Raw genomic sequence first — 13738 nt, forward strand, 5'->3', positions numbered from 1 at the left:
CTTTAATTAAAATGCTACTGTCAGAAAAATTAAAACAGAACATTTTCCTAATGTCTTGCATGCTTGATGATATAGTACTAGTAAGTAATCAATAGTGGCCATGATACCTAGTATAACTTGTAAGTATATTTTGTTCTTGAATAAGGCAATAGGAATGGAGGTATAATTTAAACCTTCAGCTATTGTACAGGCCATCCAGTGAAACTGCTCATCAGTGTGTGTGACCAGACCATGGAGACCTATTACAGAGAGGGTGATGGCCACAACTTCAGTTTTTATTAGGAGCGCTATATTATCACCACAGTCTCCGGTTAGGCTTATGGTTAGTGATGTCTTTAATATTAATGCCTTACTGGAACTCTTATTTCCTGGATTGTTGGGAAAATAACAAAAGATCTGATAAAGAACAGGTGTATTATGAGACAAGATAGCAGGAATATAATTATAATTTCTATTGGTTACTTGACAGTGCCCCCTTTTATCTAAACAAGAAGGAAAGGTTCTAATCCTAACATTAAAAAAAAAACTATATACATAAGAATTATTGTCAAGTATTGACCAGAAGAGAGGGAAGGTAATAATAGCCTTAACAAGAATGAAACTACATAAACAAAAACAATTATTAAGTGAGAAATACATTCTGAAGGTCCAGGCCATAACTGGCAAATTTATAGAGATTATTCCAATATCTGTCCTCTCCTGAAGAATCTAAAGTTTTGTACCTTCTACGTGCTTTGCCAAGTTTAAGGAGAACTGTAACTGTAATTGTCTAGTCTTCAACCCCATCAAAGACCTGAGAAGGAAAACAGTATTGCCTGAGTAAGCAGAAAGTGCAAGCAAGAGGCTTTAAAAATGTAAGAAATGACAAAAATAGTTGTTGCCTAGATAGTAACCCAAGGTTCCTCTGCAATGCTGAGGCATCAGTCTTTGGCCTGTAGGCCTAGAACATCTGACAGACCTTTACAGAAGCAGGAAATTTTGAAGGACTGCCCTACCCTGTCTTGGCAAAGTTCCACAGTCACTTTTTTCTGTGTCCTGCTTGTCCAGATTGGACAGTGTACTTATGGTCAGCAGTCAAGACAAGGTAGTTTCTTTTATTTTCATATGGATATTTGTGTTTTAATTTTACATATCAACCATGGGTTCCCCTGTCCTCCCCCCTCCTGCCCCAACCTTACCCCTAGCCCTTCCCCCCCCCCATTCCCATCCCCTCCAGGGCAAAGACTCCACTGGGGATTCAGCTCAACCTGGTGGATTCAGTACAGGCAGGTCCAGTCCCCGCCTTCAAGGCTGAGCATGTGTCCCTGTGTAAGCCCAAGTTTCCAAACAGCCAGCTCATGCACTAAGGACAGGTCCCGGACCCACAGCCTGGGTGCCTCCCAAACAGTTCAAAATGATCTTATGGAGACATTTTCTTAATTGTGGTTCCCTCCTCTCAGATGACTTTATCTTGTGGCAGGTTGACATAAAACTATCCAGCACAGTGATATAGCTGTACCTTAAGGTATATTGATTTCCAGCTCCTTAAGGAATCTTCATATTAGTTTACATAATGGCTCTGCCAATTGTATCACCCTCTCTTCATTTAGATTCACCCCATTCCCACTTCCCTTCACATAAGCTTAAACACCACTGTTCCCTCTGTGTTGCTCACCATGCACTACCATGGCAATGGTCTCTTTTTACTTTTGTAGTTTTTGCAGTTAATCCAATATATATAAATATAAACTCGCCTTTTAAGTTTCATGTCTAGGAGTCCCTGATGAGAGGAAACATGCAGTGTTCATCTTTCTGGGTCTGATTCACCTGATTGAATATGATCTGTAACTGCATACATTCACTTACAACCTTCTTGATTTTCTTAACCTTACAGCTGAATGGTATTCCTTTTGCATATGTACCACATTTTCATTGTTTATTCATTGGTTAGACAATATTTAGGTTGTTTAAAATTCTAGCTATTATTAATAATAAACATGGCTCAACAAGTAGGTGTGGAGTAGGTAGAGCCTGCATTGTCTCCTAGCATTTTCAGTGTTTTGCATTTCATATTTAGGTCTTTGATCCACTTGGACTTAGTTCTTTTACAAGGTGATAGATATGAGTCATTTGTCTTCATACGAACATACAGTTTTTACAGTACCACTTGCTGATTTTTTTTCTTTTCTCCAGGTTGTGCTTTTGGCATCTTCATTAAATACTTAAATATTAAAAGTGCTCATATCTAGTTCTTTGATTTTCCCCCGTTGTTCTCCATGTCTTTTTTTTTTCTCCTCCAAATACCTCCCAATACACCATGGCTCTGTAATATATCTTAAAATCTGAAATGGTAATCTCTCCAATAATTTTCTAGCTCAAGATTATTTTGGCTGTCTTGAGTCTTTTCTGGTTCCTTATGAATTTTGGAATAGTCTTTTCTACTTCTGTGATTAATAAAATGGAGATTTAGATATAAATTTTATTAAATCTATAAATAACTTTTGTTAGATGTCCTGGCTAGTTTTATGTCAACTTTAAACAAGCCAGAATCACCTGAAAGAAGGAAATATCAACTGAGGAATTACCTCCATAAGATTCAACTGTATGGCATTTTATTGATAAATTAGGGACCAGGCTATTGTAGACAGTGTTTTCCCTGGGCTTCTGGTCACTGTTTCTATAAGAAAGCAGGCTGAGAAAACAAGGAAGGGCAATCCAGTAAGCAGCACCCCTCCATATCCTCTTTATGATCTCTGCCTCCAAGTTCCTGTTCTGTTTGTGTTCCTGTCCTGGCTTCCTTCAGTGATGGATAACAATGTGTGTCCCGGCCAGCAGGGTCTTCAACATAGACCCTAGAAGGGGAAATGGCAAATGAAAGGAACAAGAAACACAAAGAATTGACAGCAAGACAGTATTCTGATCAATCTGCAAAATTTTATTTTTCTCAGGCAGGTTTTATATCAGGCAGAGCAGGAAGCAAACCAAGATCAGTGGACTGTTGGTTTGCTAAGCAACCCAACCAAGCAACCCAACCACAAAATATTGTTACTAATGGTCAGTGTAGCAGAAAGACAAGGAAATGTTAAATTATTTTCTAATAACTCAGGATTTATCCAGGCATGTCTCAAGTTTCTGGTAAGTGGCTCAATACTGGACAAGAGAAACTTAACTCAGGCAGGCAATATGGCATATGGCTCTTACAACTGTCCCCAGCAAATGTGGAAGTGTAAGACAACTAACCCATTTCCTACCCAACTTGCTTTTTGTGATGGTGTTTTATCAAAGCAACGATAATACTAAGACAATAGAATAATCATTTTCACAATATTAATTATACCAATCTATGAAGATGGATTTGTATTTTCTACTGTCTTTCCCTGTGTCTTACTACAAAGGTTTAAAGTTTTCATTATAGAGGTCCTTCACTTCCTGATTGGGGTAAATTTTAGGGACCTCTAACATGCATCATTGTTTTATTATGTTAAGACTTGTTCTCCCTATGTATCTATGAACTGGGATTTTTATTATGAAGGCATGTTGGATTTTGTCAAAAGACTTTTATTCATCTATTGAGATGTTCATGTGACTTTGATCTTCAAGTTCATATATGTCATTTTTTTGCTCATTGACTTCTGTATGCTGAAAAACATCTTCATTTCAGGTATAAAACTAAGTTGGTCATGGTGGATAATGTTATCATGAATGTCTTTATTCTGTTTACAGATGTTTTATATGAGTTTTTTTTTTTGAGACTGTTAATTGAGAATAGTTTCCTGTAGTTTTCATTATTTGTTGTCTCTACTTGATTTGGGTATTAAATGGTAGCAGTGTTAGTAGATTGAATTTGTGATTGTTCCTCCTATTTCTAGTCTACTTAATGTTAGGAAGAATTGGCATAGGGAGCCTCTATGGGTCTGACCTAAGTCTTCTGTAAATATGTTATGGTTGTATACCTTGGTGTTCTTGTGGAACTCATAACAGTGGCTGTAGGGGGTATCTCTGACCCTTGTCCTCCTATTTTGTTGCCTCATACAACCTTGGTATTAAGATATTTGACCATTCTTATCATAATTTGTTATGCCATGTTTGATTGATATCTCTTGGAAACCTGCTCTTTTCTGAAGAGAAATGGAGGAGGGGTGGATGTGATGGGGGCAGGGTTCAGAGTCGGGTCTGAGAGGAAAGAAGGGAGGAGAAACCACAAGAGGGATGCAATATATGAGAGAAGAATAAATAAATAAATAACTTTTTAAAAAATTACCTTAGGCAAAAGAATTTTTTAAGTGTAAATATTGATTGTTGCATTGTTTCTTAGACTAGCAATCTGGAAACAAGCTAGATGCTACTAATAGAAACAAACAAAAATGCTAAATTCATTCCATATACATATATTGGAAACATTTTGCACCTTTTGAAAATTAATTTTAACGATATGTTAACAAATGGCAATGATTATGACAAAATACAATATTAAAAAATACTTAATGGAAAAAACAAGACTGAATACAAAGTCAAAGATGATACTTGACAAAATGTAGCAGGCTTCCTTCTACGCAGGGAATACAGGCTTTGGCTCTGTCTGTAGCATGGTGTGCATTATCTGTATTTTCCACAGTAATGTGGAGTACAAATTTTAAGAAGAAAGGAAAAACAAAGAAAGGGAAAGAAGAGTTGTAGTGTAACAGCAGTCCTATTGTGGGCCTCCCTCCACAGGGTTCCTCCCTGACCTCCTGAGCTGGGTTCTGCACACTGCAGACTCTCATTTTCACCATTGGTTAAACCACTCTGCTGTGTGCCAAAGGAAAATGCTCTTTGGATTCAGGAGCTTCTGAAAGGCTCATTCCATTGTCAAATAAGATCAGCATGTTTCATTACTATGGATTTGCACTTAAGTTTCTAGACTTCTGTGGGCTATTTTTTTTATAATTTTTTAATTTTATAATTTAATTTAATTTTACATATCAGCCACAGATTCCCCTGTTCTCCCTCCTCCTGCTCTCCCACCCTCTCCCCATCCCACCCCCCATTCCCATCTCCTCCAGGGCAAGGACTCCCTGGGGATTCAGCTCAACCTGGTAGATTCAGTACAGGCAGGTCCAGTTCCCTCCTTCCAGGCTGAGCAAAGTGTCCCTACATAGACCCCAGGTTCCAAACAGCCAGCTCATGCACTAAGGACAGGTCCCGGTCCCACTGCCTAGGTGCCTCCCAAGCAGTTCAAGCTAATCAACTGGCAAAATAATTTTTAAAAAAGAAGTATTGGTTGGAGCTCTTCCTTGATATTCTAGTAGAATTATTCTGTGAATCCATCTAGTACTGGATTTGTGTTTTTGCTGGAAGGCTTTTATTACTATTTCAATATCTTCACTTGCTTTGGGTCTGTTTAGGTTGACTTCCTTTTTGTTTAAATTCCATAGTTATTCACAATGTTCTCTTATACAGCTCAGGCCCACTTGCCCAGGGATGGGACAAGCCACAATGGAATTAGCTCTCCCACATCAATCACTAATCAATAAATGTCCACAGATATGCCTACTGCCCAATCAAGTTGAGGCAGTTCCTAAATTGCGGTTCATTTTTTTCCCAAGTGACTCTAGTTTGTGTCAAGTTGGCAAAAACTAATAGAAAATAGTTTATACTTCTCTGTGTAAAGTATATTCTCACACCTACAATGGTGTAAATCAATTTTGATCCTTATCCCAATCATTATCAGAGAGGCTTCCTCCAGAAGCTGATGGGAACAGATGCAGAGACCCACAACCAAACATTAGGTGCAAAGAGAGTCCATAATGGAGATCTACATCCGATGCCTCACATCTCTTCTGCTGGTCTAGCAACCAGAAGGGTTGAGAAGACCAGGAGAACAAAGCCTACAGAATCAACTAAGCAGGACTCAACGGAGCTTGCAGAGACGGAGGCAGCAATCCGAGAGCCTGCGTGGGTCCTCTCTGGTCGCCATGGTTGTTAGCTCAGTGTTTCTACGGGCTGCTAACAGTAGGAGTGGGCGTGTCTCTGACTCTTTTGCCTGCTCTTGGAACCATTTTCCTCCTACTGGATTGCCTCAAGCAGCCATGATCTGAGGCTTTGTGCTTAGTCATATTAAATCTTGTTATGCCATGTTCAGGTTGATATCCCCGGAAAGCCTGTTTTTTGTTTTTTGTTTGTTTGTTTGTTTGTTTTTCTGAAGGTAAATAGAGAAGTGGATCTGGGGGACAGGGAAGGTGTGTGCAGGGAATGGGTGGAGTGGGGGGAAGGAAAACTGTGGCTTTACTGTATAAGAGAAGAGAAATAAATAAAAATATTAATATTAAAAAATAGGAATCTATTCTTTCAAATCCCATTCTTATATACAATTCTCTTTCCTTATAGCTTCAAAGCAAAATAGGGATTCATTACAGAAATGTTATTCACCATTTTGAATGCAAGGTCAATAATTCATATAATCAGAAGCAATGATAATAATGGAATGAGAACATTACCTTGGTTAGGAAGCTGACAAAACTGAATTCTTCCCTCCAATAGACATGGACACTAGTGATTTGCACACCTAGGATTACATGGCTGTTGGTAAAACTAGTATAATTGAACATCTTCAATACTGAACTCCAGGGACACAAAAACTGTAGATGTAAATCTGTGCTTCTTATGAGTTTACTATGCCAGTCATAAAACAATAACATAGGCTTTTCCTACATATGATATTTCTTAATGAAGAGTCAGTTGACTTTGCGATTTTTAATTACTTTCTTTTTTATTAACTTATTTTATAATTAATTTAATTTTACTTATCAGCCACCAATTACCCTGTCCACCGACCTACCCACCCCCCATTCCCATCTCCTCCAAGGTAAGGTCTCCCCTGGGGATTCAGCTCAGCCTGGTAGATTCAGTCCAGGTAGTGCCAGTACCCTCCTCCCTACACCAAGGCTGAGCAAAATGTCTCAGCATAGGCCCTAGGTTCCAAAAAGCCACCTCATACACTAAGGACAGGTCCCAGGCCCACTGCCTGGGGGCCTCCCAAACAATTCAAGCTAATTAACTGTCTCACCTATCCAGAGGGCCTGGTCCAGTTCCATGGGGCCTCCTCAGATATTTGTTCATAGTTCATGTGTTTCCACTAGTTTGGCTATTTGTCCCTGTGCTTTTTCCAATCATGGTCTCTATATTTCTTGCTCATATAATCCCTCCTCTCTCTCCCCAATTGGACTCCTGGACCTCCACCTGGGGCTTGGCTGTGGATCTCTGCATCTGCTTCCACCAGTCACTGGATGAGAGAGTTCTATCATGACAGGGTGTTTGGCCATCAGATCACCAAAGTAGGTCAGGCTCGGGCTTTCTCTTGACCATTGCCAATAGTCTATTGTGGAGGTGTCTTTGTGGATTTCTGGAGAACTCTCTAGCACTCTGCTTCTTCCCGTTCCCATGTGGTCTTCATTCATCATGGTATCTCTTTCCTTGTTCTCCCACTCTGTTCCTGATCCAGCTTGAACCTCCTGCTCCCCTAAGCTCGCTTTCCCCTCACCCTTGCCCTTCATTACCCCCCATGTCCAGTTTATTCATGTAGATCTCATCCATTTCTCTGTCATTGAGCAATCCCTATGTCTTTCTTGGGGTCCTCTTTACTAGGTAGCCCCCCTGAAGTTGCAGTCTGGTTATCCTTTGCTTTACATCTAGTATCCACTATGTTTAATTTTTTTGGGGGGGGGGGTGTTGAATTGACTTTATTACTCTGTAAATGTGAAATTTACAAAGTGCTTTACAATTAATGATGACATCCTTTTGTTTGTCATGGACTTCCACTTCTGAAACAGCTCTGAGCACAGGCTCACAGCTCTGGGGTTTCCCTGGTCAGCTTGCCCACATTGTGGTGGTTTTGGTTATTGATACAATGTTGTCAGCCATGGCTACAAAGTAACAGTCTTGTCACTACAGGTCACAGCACAGAAAGAGCCAGGAGGGTGCTGGAGGGACAAAATAAAGGCCTCCTCCTCCCCAAAACAAAAGAAAGCCAAGATGTGGCATCTGCTCTAGCTCAGTGGTTCTGTGAAGCCCTCCTTAGAGGTAGAGGAGCAACTGATTTTTATTAACTTAGTTTCTAACAGTCATGAGTTATGACACTACTTTAACCCCTAGACAGTGCCTCAAAACAACCCTCTCTCTTGGGTCCTTTTCTCTAAACAACCCACCGAAGGGACGAATGTTCTCCTTGCACCCAGAACGTTCAAGTCAAAAATATTTATACATTTTATACTTTGTCTTTTTGTCTGCTAAAAATAGTATTGCAAATTTTGGCTTCTTTTGACATGAAAATCACAATCGTGTGCGAAATGCTTGCAACGAGGCGGCTGTTGAGACGCAAGGGGAGGCTACTCGATCAGAATGCTTTAGATTGCGCATCCTTTTCCTTTTCTAGAAAGACAAAACAAACAAAAGCAAACACCTTTGCCATTCTTGAAACACTCTGTACCAAGCCCCTCTTCCAGCAGCACAGCCTGGGCTGCTGACGTCATGCAGAACCACAGAGCAGCAGCACCATTCGAAGCAGTGGTTAAAGCTGAGATGTCACATGCTCACCATTCCGATTCAGGATCCATAGCAAGCAGATTCTAACAGGGTCTCTCGAGTTTTCAGCTGGTTGGTGGGTCATCTGCTCTTCCCACTTCAGCTACAAATCACCACCTTGGGTGAACCCAAGCAGGGCACAATGGGGCAGGGCGGGCGGGCCAGGATAGGGTAGCACTGGGCTTAGGAGGTTCCTGATGTTGAATCAGGTAGCACCAGGCACCCCACAGTCCCCTGGAGGGGACAGGCCCTGCCAGCTTGCCAGTCCCTCAGAGGCCCTTCCTTCCACCTTCCTCTCGGTTCTAAACAAATGCCACATGGCCAGTTTTCCTGGAGGCCCAGACCTGCAGTCACACCATGCAGGAACCTCACTCAGGGTCTCGCCTCGATTGTCTTTCACACACCGCTGCATCCACATTCAAGGGCAAAGTAAGACAGCAAATCAAACACTAGCTGAAGCAACCGGTATAGAAAACAAGACAGAATTCAAGTACTGAGACAGCCAGCCAGCCAGGCAGGCAGGCAGCCCGTCCAAGCTCACAGTATCAGCCCTGTCTCTGGTCCCTTGCCCTGGACCTGCTGTACTCGTCCGTCCGTCCGTCTGTCTGTCGGGTGCCTCAGGGACGGTTGTTTGCTCTGAGAGGGCAGAAGAGCAGTAGTGACTGGATCCAGCCCTGCCCCGGCAGTTCCAGCACAGTCCAGTCCCAACTGTCGTCATGGCAAAGATGCTGATGTAGCAATAGTTTCTACAGTAGACTCTACATAGTATATGCATATTGCTAGTTGTCGAGCTAGGAACAGGGGAGCAGACATCCGACGAATACTGAGAGGGTCTCATCTACAGGGTCTGGACAAGTCAGGGTCACGTGGCAGGACGAGACAGCCCCGGTTCTGGAATCAGTCATCTTGTAAACAAAGGAGGGGGAGTCCGGTTTTTTAAATTGGTTTTCCTCAGAAAAAAATAATCAAAAGATGCTAAGGCACTCTGGAAGGCCCCTCGGAGCCCAGGCCTGCCACCCACCTGCCTAGCAGTACATTCAGATGCAGAGGGAGTGCCTCCTGCCCCAGCAAGTACAGTCATTGGTCGTGCCTGTCTGCAAACGCTCCCCACCAAGTCCACCACGGGACACATTAGTGCAAAACGTTCTGCCTGGCCCACCTGGGGCACAGGGAGAGCTCAGAATCCATTCACATTTAATTAATATTATTGAAGTTTTACCTACAGCTCTTGCCTTCCTTACCCAGAACAAAACAGATGGCAATTATACACATTAAGGGACAGAGGTTGAGGACATTGTGCTAGCCCGAGCAGTGGTCAGGCATTCTGTGCCGCCACCGTCTCCTCCAGTGGCCAGCTGGCCCAGCGGGGGACCATGCCCATCTTGGAGTGGAGGTATGAGAGAGAGCCCTTTTGCCACCAGCCAAAACAGGTGGGTCTGTCTCCCAAAGGTCCCCAGGGATGGTCAAATTAAAGTGCAAATTTGGGTTGGGAAAGCAGATGAAGGAATATTCCAGAGGGGAAGGACGCAGTGCCCCGCCCTCCAGTCCTGCCATACCCTCCACAGTTCTATGGTCTTCTCCCAGCACCAGGAGGGTTTGGTCTAAGTCACTGAACAGCTAGCTGGGGCTGCAACCTACCTAAGATGGGAATGGGAGAGGTGAGAGATCCATCTCTGGGTGGCTAGTTCCAGAGCTGGATATTAGCTAGCCTCTGTACTTACCCCAGGAATGCAGGCCTTGGGTTACCAAGGAGCAGGGAGAGGGGCTCAGGTCAGTTCCCACACTGCCTGCCATGATGCCCCTTTCCCTTTCCCAAACCACAGGTCTTTCAGAAGAGGGGGAAGACTCGTACTAGAGTCACACAGTATGAGGGCTCCTGTGAGGCCACTCCAAGGCAAGGAAGTGCCAGCAAAAAAGGGGGGGGGGACAACACAGAAGGAGTCCAAATTGCACCTCAGGCTCTCCCTCCTACCATGGCCCTCCAGATGGGGAGAGACTACCCAGCCTGTTGGTACATGGGGGTGGGGATGGGGGTGGATCATAGGGCAGCAAATTCAAGATGTATAGAGGAATAGGGAACATTAGACCTTTCAAGTTTGGAATCATGGGTGTCCTTGGGCACTTCAGGAGCTGCTAGGCTTTGCAGGTGAGCAGGCAGTCCCTGGACAAGAGTCGAAGAAGAGACACTCAGGTAAGTGGTCTCAGGAGCATGTCCCACACTTAAAAATGATTAAACACCAGCTTAAAGCCAGCCAGCTGTCCTCAAAGGCCCTCCTTCAGGCACCCCCTTCACGATGTTCTAACTTTCTGGTCCCCAATGAGATCTATACCTGCCTATTACCCCAGTCCAGGCCTGTGCTTGCAGCCAACTACACAGGTCTTCAGAGTGAGTGATAAGGTGCTGAGCCTGACTGTACATGGCTAGCTGTTCTTTCCTGGTCCCCCTCTGCCTTCTAGGAGGCCAAGGGGGGGTCCATGGGCATGTATTCACCCAAATCTGTAGTAGGCTAGGGACAAGGACATTAGTCTCTCACTGATTTTTTTGCTCTGTTGGGTCTGAAAGTTTCCAAACCACAAACAAAATAGATCTGAACTAAACAAAAATAGCAAAAAAGCAAAATCCCAGAATGGCAGGGGAGGCAGAGGGTAGTGAGGCCAACCATGGCCAGGGGCATGGAGACCCTGGGGGGTCAGCATGCCAGCCACTGGGGGTCTGAGTGGAGCAGAGTGAGGACATGGGTATGGGGGGAGAACACCTCGTCCTTCCCCTAACCCTGGGTGACAAGCCACAGCCACTGCTGAGGGCCATCACTGGTTTCTGTGCACACACATGCATATGCACACACACACCCTCATTCTCTCTGACTTCACACACACACACACACACACACACACACACACACACACACACACAGGTGGCTTCTTGAGAGGGAGGAAGGAATACAAGAGAAATCTGGCCTCCGGGGGCCCAGCACTGCCCGGCTGGGGTCCTTATGGGTAAGAAATGGAGTGTCATATCTGCCCTGCCTCCCACAGGCCACTACTGCCCCAGCTTCTGCTTTCAGAGCAGGAGGAATAGAAGGGTAGATGAGTCAGGGTCAGGGCCGGACACCAGGGACCTGGTGGCCTCTTCTACTTCCCCAAGAAGGGGAAGGGGGAGCACTACCATGGGAGACTGAGCTGAGGAATATCAAAAAGTTGCCCTGGGACCTTCCTCCCAGAGCGTGGCCGGTGGCCTAAATGTTTACAGTATAATGAATGTATTTGTTTCCTTCATCCATTTTAAATACAGGCAGAATAAAAATCACGTTTCTGTTAGGCAGCAGTAGCGGTTCAGTAGGTAAGTGGCTTGATCACATTTGTTTGTATTAGTAACGCATGCAAGCAGCTTTAGTACTTGGTCCCTTGTGAGGCGGCACTGCTGGCCCCTTACAAGGTCCCTGCATAGGTCCCCTCTGGCCTTCTTGCTGCTGTGGCCACTGGTGTCTGAGGCCTGCTGGAGCTGGTGTTGCCCTGCTCAAAGGCCTGAGGGGGACCCTGGCCATCAGCAGGCAGCGGCTCAGGGGCAGCCACCTCCTGGATAACCGAGCCTGCCCCATCCACCTCCTCACTAGCCTCGAAGGCAGGGTTGGCCGAGGTGCTCAGATCGACATCAGTTCTCAGACTGGCATCAGTTCTCAGAGCCACAATGGTGGCCGCGTCACTTCGCTGCTCGGCGTAGATGCGCTGCTCCAACACCTGTGAAGCAGCAGGTGGGAACTCAGGGTCCAGGGGCAGGCTGGCAGCCGAGGCGCCCATGATGGTATGGTACATCTCCACACCCTCTGACAGCATGGACTTGATCTTGGGCAGCCAGCACTTGAGGACACGGCGAGCATTGGTGCACATGTCTGCAGCGATCACATTCATCTCGCCCTCCTTGAAGCTGGGGGCGAAGTTCTGGCAGTACAGTTTCACAGCGTTCAGGACTCAGCTGTCCAGTGGCTTTCGGCTTGGGTCACTGGTAGATGAGCGTACGCCAGTGCCACAGCTATTGGCCAGTGTGTTCCTGTCAAAGAAGGTGGCCAGGAGCCTCCGCGGCAGGACCTTGTGCTTTACCCCTGCACACAGGTGGCAGTTCATGAGCTGGCCACGTGTGATGTAGACCCCGGAGCCTGCTGCAAGCTCCAGTTTCTCTCCAGGATCACCCTCTGAATAGAGCTTTGGGTGGCAGCGGTACCCAATCTGACTGATGAGGCTGGCAGGTAGTGCCACCAGGTCTCGACGGATGAGAACACAGGAGCCGCTCTCCAGGGGCACTGGCTCTGGCTTCTCTTGCACTGCATAGTTTCCTGTGGCCTTAATGTACATCTGGCCATACTGCTCCTCCACCATGGTATCATAGGCCTCGTCATCTTCCTCATCCTCCTCGTTGTGGTAGGAGGTGGGGCTGTCTGTGGTGGGCAGGCTGCTGGACCCAGGACTGGTCCGCTCCCCCTGGGGATTGGGTACCTGCTGGATGCTGGGGATGAGAGTGGTCAGGCTTGGCACTCATTCAGTAGGAGACTCGAGGCAGCTTCAGAGGGGCTGTGCCAGGTGTCCCCACAGTACCTGTAGCTACTGCCACACCATCTCGAGGACCCGTCTCCAGGGGGCGCTTAGAAGCCAGGCCCGGGCCAGTGGCAGGTGGCATCTCCATAACTTCATGCTTTACACGGGTCAGAAGTGGGATGGGCACGGAAGGGGATGCACATAGGCAGCAGTGGCTGGTTGCAACTGGTTGCAGAGACTTTGGGGCTCTGAGCTGGCATCCTCAATCATGGCGGTCTGCGAGTCACAGTGGGGTGAGCTCACCTTGAACATGAGGTCTGTACCCCGCTCAACGATGTGCTGGATCTGCAGGAAGCCTGCTTTGTACATGACCACAAGCTGCTCACTGGCCGCCATGATGAGCTTGCCTGTGTAGCAGAAGGACAGAATCTGCTGGAAGCAGGCAGGCGGCACAGTGCCCGGCAGTCAAATGCACTCTTGCTATTACTAGTAAAGAGGTCTTGGAAATAGAGGTTGCTGGCGGCCAGGACTGCACGGTGGGCCTTGAAGGCCTGGCCCTTGACCACAATGGACACATCACAGTAGAGGCCCAGCAGGCGTCGTTCATTCAGACAGCCAGGCACTGTGTTCCCAAAGTTGGGGATCTCGATGTGCAGCATCTGAGACATGG

The 13738-nt window shown here is 45.7% G+C and overlaps 1 pseudogene; it reads right to left on the reverse strand.

Moving 5' to 3' along the window:
* Positions 1 to 11836: 11836 nt before the first annotated feature.
* LOC118587534 lies at positions 11837 to 13736 on the reverse strand (annotated as a pseudogene).
* Positions 13737 to 13738: the final 2 nt, after the last annotated feature.

Source organism: Onychomys torridus, chromosome 7 (assembly GCF_903995425.1).
Source record: "Onychomys torridus chromosome 7, mOncTor1.1, whole genome shotgun sequence".
Lineage (NCBI taxonomy): Eukaryota > Metazoa > Chordata > Mammalia > Rodentia > Cricetidae > Onychomys > Onychomys torridus.